The sequence below is a fragment of the Lactuca virosa genome, chromosome 5 (genome assembly GCF_052849685.1).
Source record: "Lactuca virosa cultivar CGN04683 chromosome 5, Lactuca_virosa_CGN04683_v6, whole genome shotgun sequence".
NCBI lineage: Eukaryota > Viridiplantae > Streptophyta > Magnoliopsida > Asterales > Asteraceae > Lactuca > Lactuca virosa.
The window spans coordinates 232,792,973-232,800,565 of record NC_136430.1 but is presented as its reverse complement, the minus strand read 5'-3'; the positions used below and the strand labels follow the sequence as shown (position 1 = coordinate 232,800,565).

The 7,593-nt window shown below is 34.6% G+C and overlaps 1 pseudogene; it reads left to right on the top strand.

Annotated features, from left to right (window-relative positions):
• Positions 1-4,282: 4,282 nt before the first annotated feature.
• Positions 4,283-7,003, top strand: LOC145115316 (ribonuclease H2 subunit A-like; annotated as a pseudogene).
• The last annotated feature ends 590 nt before the right edge of the window (positions 7,004-7,593 follow it).

Genomic DNA, 7,593 nt, shown 5'->3' with positions numbered 1-7,593 from the left:
TAAACGAGAGCCAGCTCAGGTAACCCGATGTCCATATTCTTGGACTAATTCAAGCGATCAATCCAAAACAGGATCCTCCAAACCACAGGCATAGCTTGGATATAATAAATTTGGGTAGTCAAAAAGAAATCACGAACGATACCAGTAAAAGAATATGTTAAACCTAGAGTAAATGGGTATTCGGGAAAGGAAGCCCACGTCGGAGAATAAAATCCAGTTGAACGGTGGCCTCAAAAGGTCGAAAAACTACATCGGAAGGAAAAGCCTCAATGTCTTTCAACGATTCCATATCCTCATCGTCGAAGGAGCAAACCTCATTATAAGATAAGATTGTTTGATCACTGAAGTCATTCTCGGAAGAAGTAACAACGCTAGCTCGAGAACGACTACTTTTCTTAACCATGAAGAGGAAAATCGGAGGAACGGAGGAAAAAAAGTAAGAGGAAAATTTACCTTCGCAATAAGACGATGACGACTGAAGAGAGTAAAGAAGAAATTACTAGAAGCCCACATTTATAGCAAAGAAGAGACAATAAATATGATTTGACTGCATCTCGGTTACCTCGCGATGGATAAAACATATCCATTAAGGGACAATTTTTAAACTCCACTTTATCTCCTCTTTTTAATTTATTTTTAAGTTATCCCTTTAATATTCTCAAAATTAATTCCTATATTTTCAGGAATAACTTGTGGGCAATTGTTAGGGCCATGATCCTCAATCCTCATCTGATATTCAGGATCCTCAACTACCTCAGGAACCCGACAGTTACCGTTATTATTATTTACTAACACTTATAACGGTTATATTTCATTCTTAATTAACACATATGTAGAAATAGCCAAGAGAAGACTTATTCTCAACAAAGACTCGTCTCAACTATACTAAAGACCCAGAATACCAAGTCAAACAACGTTCATAATGCTGGTCATAGAGGATCCCGGGAATATCAGACATCTTGTTAGCTAGTTTAGACTATAAATTGACACATCTATCTCGCACACGACACACTCTACCTACTCTTAGCTTACTCTATAAACTTTTTCACTTGTTCTTACTTAAATACTCTTTGTAATCATCATTTTATATTAATAAAATCATTAAGGTAGGTGATCATTATCACCTCCCAAAGTTTTGTGTCGTAGATCCTAGGAAGGATCAATAGCTTTCCTTGTAAATAATCGTGTCATTCTCTTTAACTTTCTCTATTGCAAAATTCAAACATTACAACCTCTCATTCAATTTGGTTGATTTATACTTGTGTAATTTTTGACCAAAATAGGGGGCATATTGGCTAGCTATGTCTTGCCATGATCCTGGAATGCTATACATCTCAAAGCTTATTTTATGTAAGTAAGATTAGTCATTTTCCAACACCCTTAAGGCACACATACTCTTTACCTTTACCCTTTATTTTTATTACTATTTTCTCTCTTCAAATACCATTACTAATTTAAGCATCGGATGGGCATTAGTTAGACTAACACCCACCCCTAGCTAAAGGTTGTTGTGCGTAGGAACTCAAGGGTCCTGACACACAAGAATCCTGACACATAAGGATCCTGACATACAAGGATGTTGATGTTTGAAGACCCTGGCAGTTAATAGTCTCAAAGCTACAACGTTCTATAATTTTTAACATAATTAAAAATAGAGACTAATCATCTCTCCTACGAATAAGGGTACTTAATCCCCTCTAAGGTTTAAAGAGTTAATTACCTCTTTCATACGAGTTAAGGTTTCATTTCACACTGCAGTGACTTGGCAACCCTCTTATTTCTACACATAAGTTGAGATCTTAAAATTAAAATACATACGGTTCATAACATTTTCATGTTGTCTCAAGTTGGGATCTTCCCCAGAAAATAACTAAGGTTTATAACATTTTTAAGTTATCATACGATTTGGGATCCTCACCAGTAATTTACTAAGATTGGGATTTTCCCCTATGGGTTTTTCAAAAAATATATTGCTTAAAGATGGGATATTCCCCGGAAAATATGCAAGACCTGCAGCGCTATCATATTGCAAAACAAAAGTTCCTTTAGTATTTCTCCAAGATTGATTCTCAAGCTAGGATCCTCCATAAAGTCCACTAAGTTGAAGATAATGAAGGATCCTCACTGATGAACTACTAAAGCAAGGATCCTATCATATGAGAATTTTAAAGACTATCAAAGTTCTTACTTTAAAAGCCACAGAGCCTAAGGATAATAAATGGGTGACTAACTATTTTCAAGTTATTCAGATCCTGAGAATTCTTGCAAATCCTAAACTCTTTAAAGATCCTGGTTATAGGGATCCTCGAAAGTCCTACTACTACAACCATGCAATTCAATCACGCATGTAAAGACACATAAAACCCATAGCATTAAAGGGGTTACCCACTAGCTGTCACACCTTCGGCCGAGGCGGAACATGACGGGAGTGTGACTAAGTTCATGGATCACAGATAAATTGAATATATTGCACAAGCACAACGATAAACAAAACAACATTTTTATTCCATCATTAAGTTTGAATACAGGTTCTTACAGATAATAATAGTACAATAGTTGCCTTAAACAAGTAAGCAGATAACAAAAACTGGATAGCTAGGTCGTCTGTAATCCATGACCAATCTTCTGTCTGAACGCTTGTTCAGTGATCTCCTGAGAATACATATAAGTTTGAGTGTCGACATAAAGGTTGGTGAGTGTCACAGATTTTCTAAAATAATGATACTTTTAATATGATCTAGAAAGTATTGCCTTTTTGGTAAGTAAATTGTGTTTGGAAATGTTTGTTAAAGATAGAAATCTAAACTGTGGTTTCTAGATATTGAAATCTAGTTAAAGATTATAGTGACAAAGTTGTACGGATAACGGATAAACAGACATATGGATATACGAATAAAGTTATCGGTCAATGTTGTACTTAACAACCGCACATACGGATAAACAGATGGAAGACAAGTATAATTGATAAGCGTAAGCGTAAAAGTCTACGATACTTGTTTAAACAGTTGATAAAACTTAGGGTGGTGTACACAAGCACTTATATGAGCCTAAGATACAAATTCTATAACTTGTATAAATATATAAACCTATACATTTTTGTGTATGTATGAGGTATATTGAAACTACCAAGATGATAACCGTCTATAAAGTCATAGCACATTTGTAATCGGAAGTATATGTTATTTTTAGTAGTTGTATCATTTTAACGATATAACATATATTAATATTCAGGTTTAAAACTACCTTGTTTACCTATAAGATAAAAGCGTTTAAACAAATATTTCACAAACTAGTAATGTGTTTACACAAAATAATGATATTTCATGTGTATTTTGTGTGGTACATATTACTTAGTACACATACTAGCATGTACAAACGAGGGCCAGACATGAAACACCGGAGGGAAGGATCACTTTATCAATAAAGTCGTTCTGAAATCCAACAACCCTATACGGCCCTTTAAACTAGATTCCCCGTACCATAATTAGTAGAGTAGTAAATAATATTTTTGTGTGGTTTTATACCGCATAAATATAACAATGTTGTTTGTATAAACAAAACATTTAGACACATGTATATATAATATAGTACAAGTAGTACATGTACCCCCCCCCCCCCCCCGAAAATATGTAAAAGTGGTGTCGTAACACTCACATTAACGTGTTGTCGATTGGTTTCTAGAATTCAAGCGAGAAAACCATGATGTATTGTCGTGAACACGATATTTCGAGATAATTTAGTTTCCTAAGGAATATTAATAATTGGTATTTTAACTATATACAAGAAATTATTTAATAATTTTCAAGGTTTTGTTTGCCCAAAACTTATTTAAATAATCATCAATATATATATATATATATATATATATATATATATATATATATATATATATATATATATTAAAGAAGGACACCCTTAGGAACAGTAAAGTTCCTAAGGATTTGGTAGAATTGGTCCCTGTTTATGTTTGTGTGTTGAATTCCCTCTGTTTTCTGCCTTATTTTGCTGTGGGTTCTTTTATGACATTATCTATAATCTTGGTGGACCGTGTTCTTCCACCACGGCCAGTTTCTTTGACAGGATTCCATAGGTGGCTTCCTCCCATTGTTTCTTCTTCATCTCCTTGCTTCATGTCCAATTCCACCGCTTATCATCAACTCTCCTTCGTCTATCTCTCACCGGCTTCTTCTTTTCTAGAATGTACTCCATCGGATCTTCACAAAACAATAGACTCTCTCCTCTTCTACCATTTCACTGCTCTCCACCACCTTTTCTTCATTCGATGTCTCCAAAGCACATATCGACCCTCTATGTTCTCTTTCTGTTATTTAAACTCAGGCTTCTTCCCCAAATACAGGTGAGACAACCACCGTTCTTCGACCATCATCACAAAAATTTCTACATGCTAGATATAGGTTCGGTCCCTTTAATATTTTTCATCCTTCCCACTCTTGCTAGAATCTTCCATCATCGACTCAATTCGGGCATAGGTTTTTCTCTCACTTATTCCACCGCCTCCACCACTTACCACTGCCCCCCTGAACATCGATTTCACCATTCATTGCTAACTGCAAGATCAAATGCCGATGTGGTCGAAGCCCTGCTTGAGGTGTTCCATGGAACTCTGTCTCCCTACCGCCATTAAATCTTCTACATAGTCTCTTTTCCATGCTGATATGTGTGGTTTGCCCCGTGTAATTCCTTCATTAAGCCGACATTGGCTGTTTCTTTTGCTGGTATTGAGCTGACTAAACAAATGTGGAGAAGAATACGGACCGAATACACCCTGTTTCCACCAGGACATGCGTTCAAGATGCAAAGGTCGATTTTGAGCGACAAGAAGAACAAGAACAAGCTCAACTAAAAGTGGGAGTAAGTTCAGATGGTAGTGTTTTTTATTTTAATTACCCTTCCCTCTATGTATTCACTATGCCTTCTACATATAATTTTGGTTTTTTTTCTGGCAGCAAGGGAATTTGATTGATGGTTGTAGGAGGATTAATCTATTGCAGAGTACAAACACGCAGGTCGACTCCCAGGTTCTGCAACCACCGCCATCTCTCACCCTCCCTTTATTTACTCGATCTAACCCACATACCTTTAGTTAGGCCCTCGATCTTCTGCTTTGAAATCTCTCTTTCACTCGATCTTATTTTGTTTCATTTGATTAGAAGCCATCAGGTATAAATTTCTAATTTGATTTGATTTTTTGTTCCAGGGTTTGAAGAACTCGGCTTATATACTCATCCGGTTTTGAATCCATATTTCTCCTCTTTTATTCTATTTATCTTATACTAAAATCAACTCATGATGAAATACCAATTTCCCTCATGCCATCTCACTCTATAATGCTATATTGATGTTTTACTGATGGTCTAGAGCAAGTCGATGATGTTGAAGATGATTGAAAGATAAGGAAAGTAGAAATTATTGTTGGGAGTTTCATGTTCTAGGGCTCAACCAGTTTTTGCATTTTTTTTATGCTTCTATACTCCCCCTCTCGAACTGGAATTAAATAAAAATTACAGTGGTAAATGAAGACGATCAATTGGGAGACATAATTGAAAGAGACGTTCTTGATTGGCGAAAACCTGATATTCCGATGACCAGATACGACTACATCGGATACGAGCGGTCGGTCGGCCAGGTAAAATACCCTAAAACCCAGATAAAAAATTTGGAAAATTACATAATATCGATCTGAATTCATTAATCGTTAAAGTTTTTTGCTTTCGTATTTGATCATCTTCATTAGGAAACTGAACACAACGCTTACGCCAACATAGAAACTGCATACAAATGTTTTGTAGAAGCCTGCAATGTTTAAGAAGGAGACCACTATGTCTATATTTAGTGTGTATTATGTTTTTCGGTTCGTCCTTCTTCGCTTCCGTTTCTACTATTGTGCATCATCGGCTTTCTTCTGTGTGCTATTGATCTGGTTTTGTTCTCCGCCTGTTTTTTTGTGCTTTCAGTTTTGAATATCAATTTTCAATGTCGTCTGTATTTTAGATTTCAATATTGATACTTATGTACATCTACTACGATACTTAATGATTGCACAACATACTAACGCTTTTTTTTTCTTCCATCAGTTAGGCGATTTTCTCAAACCTAAGGCTTTGTTTTTGTTGTGTTTTCTGCAGATTCAAAGAAATTGAAAGAAGATGAAAGATAGAAGTTGTTTGAATGTATTAAGACTAATGGAACAATTGGTTGTGTTGCTGATGTCATACATCCCAAAGAGATCTCATGTAAAATGTTGCAAAATTCAGTATCCAACTTCCTTCTATAAATAAGATCTCTAAGTTAATGTCTATTCTAATTGATTTCATTAACTCTTTATTAATAGAAATCATACTAATCTCAATGAGATATTACATGAGTCTGCCATGGGCCTGGTCAAGATTATACTGGACATCGGGTATCATCTAACCAAGGTATACACCTATGTAGTTAAAATTTAACTATCAGTAAATTTCATGAAAACTAATCATTGTTATTACAGGTTTATATTGATACAATAGGAGACCCTAATAGTATAAATTTAAGCTCTCTACCAGATTCCCATCTATTTAGTTTGTGGTTAAAAAGAACACTGATATTCTCTATCCAATTGTTAGTGGAGCAAGTACAGTTGCCCACGTAAAATTACAGATTTACCCATCATCATTTATGTTTTGGGGAAATTCCCAACTGTATTGCAATATTACCCATTTGTTTATATTCATGTGAAAATGGACTGAGCCTTGAAAAATTAGGACTTTGATGAAACTACTGAAAACATGCATAAGGAATTTGGATCTGGGTATCCTACATGTGATGTTAGTTTAGTTTCTATACTTTGAAAACCTTTTAGTATCAATAAAAAGTTTTTTTGTATTATAATTAACACCATGAAGATCGTTAGACTAAAGATTGGTTAAAACATCACACACATCCTGTATTTGGGTTCCCATTATTGGTTCGCTTCAGTCAGGCCACATGTGAATCATACTTCTAGGAGGAGGTTGAAGTGTTATGATGAGTCTTCTTTTGTAAAATCTACTCAATTATTACAAATTCATACAAAGACGCGGCATAAGTTTCACTTCTATAGTGAGGTAGGTTTTTCAAAGTAATGTTGTAATCAGAAAAAAAAAATGGAAGTATAATGCATAACTGGGTACATTTTTAAAGTAAAATGCCTTGATAAGGATTAATTTGATAGTATGTTGCTATAATAGAAAGAGATGAAAGTAGGATGCTATAATAAACAAGTAAATGTTGTTGTTTCTTGCATTCAAGTCCTAAGTATGATGATGAAACCACAAATGAATAATGATCTCAAATTTGTGAACTATTTATTAGAGTTATGACTTAATGTTTTTTTTGCTTCATTTAAATTTTCTTTTTGCAGGATTTAGCAAAAGGATATTAAAACTTCTAAACCATTTAGTGGGGGTAAAGGTAGGTTTGAATTTATAATTTGATCTTTGTATATGATATTAGTTTAACAATAGTATATAAACTTTATGTTGTTCTTATTGGTGTGGGATATTAGTGTCTAATGTATATTTTTTGATTGTTGATATATGTGCATGATTATATTGT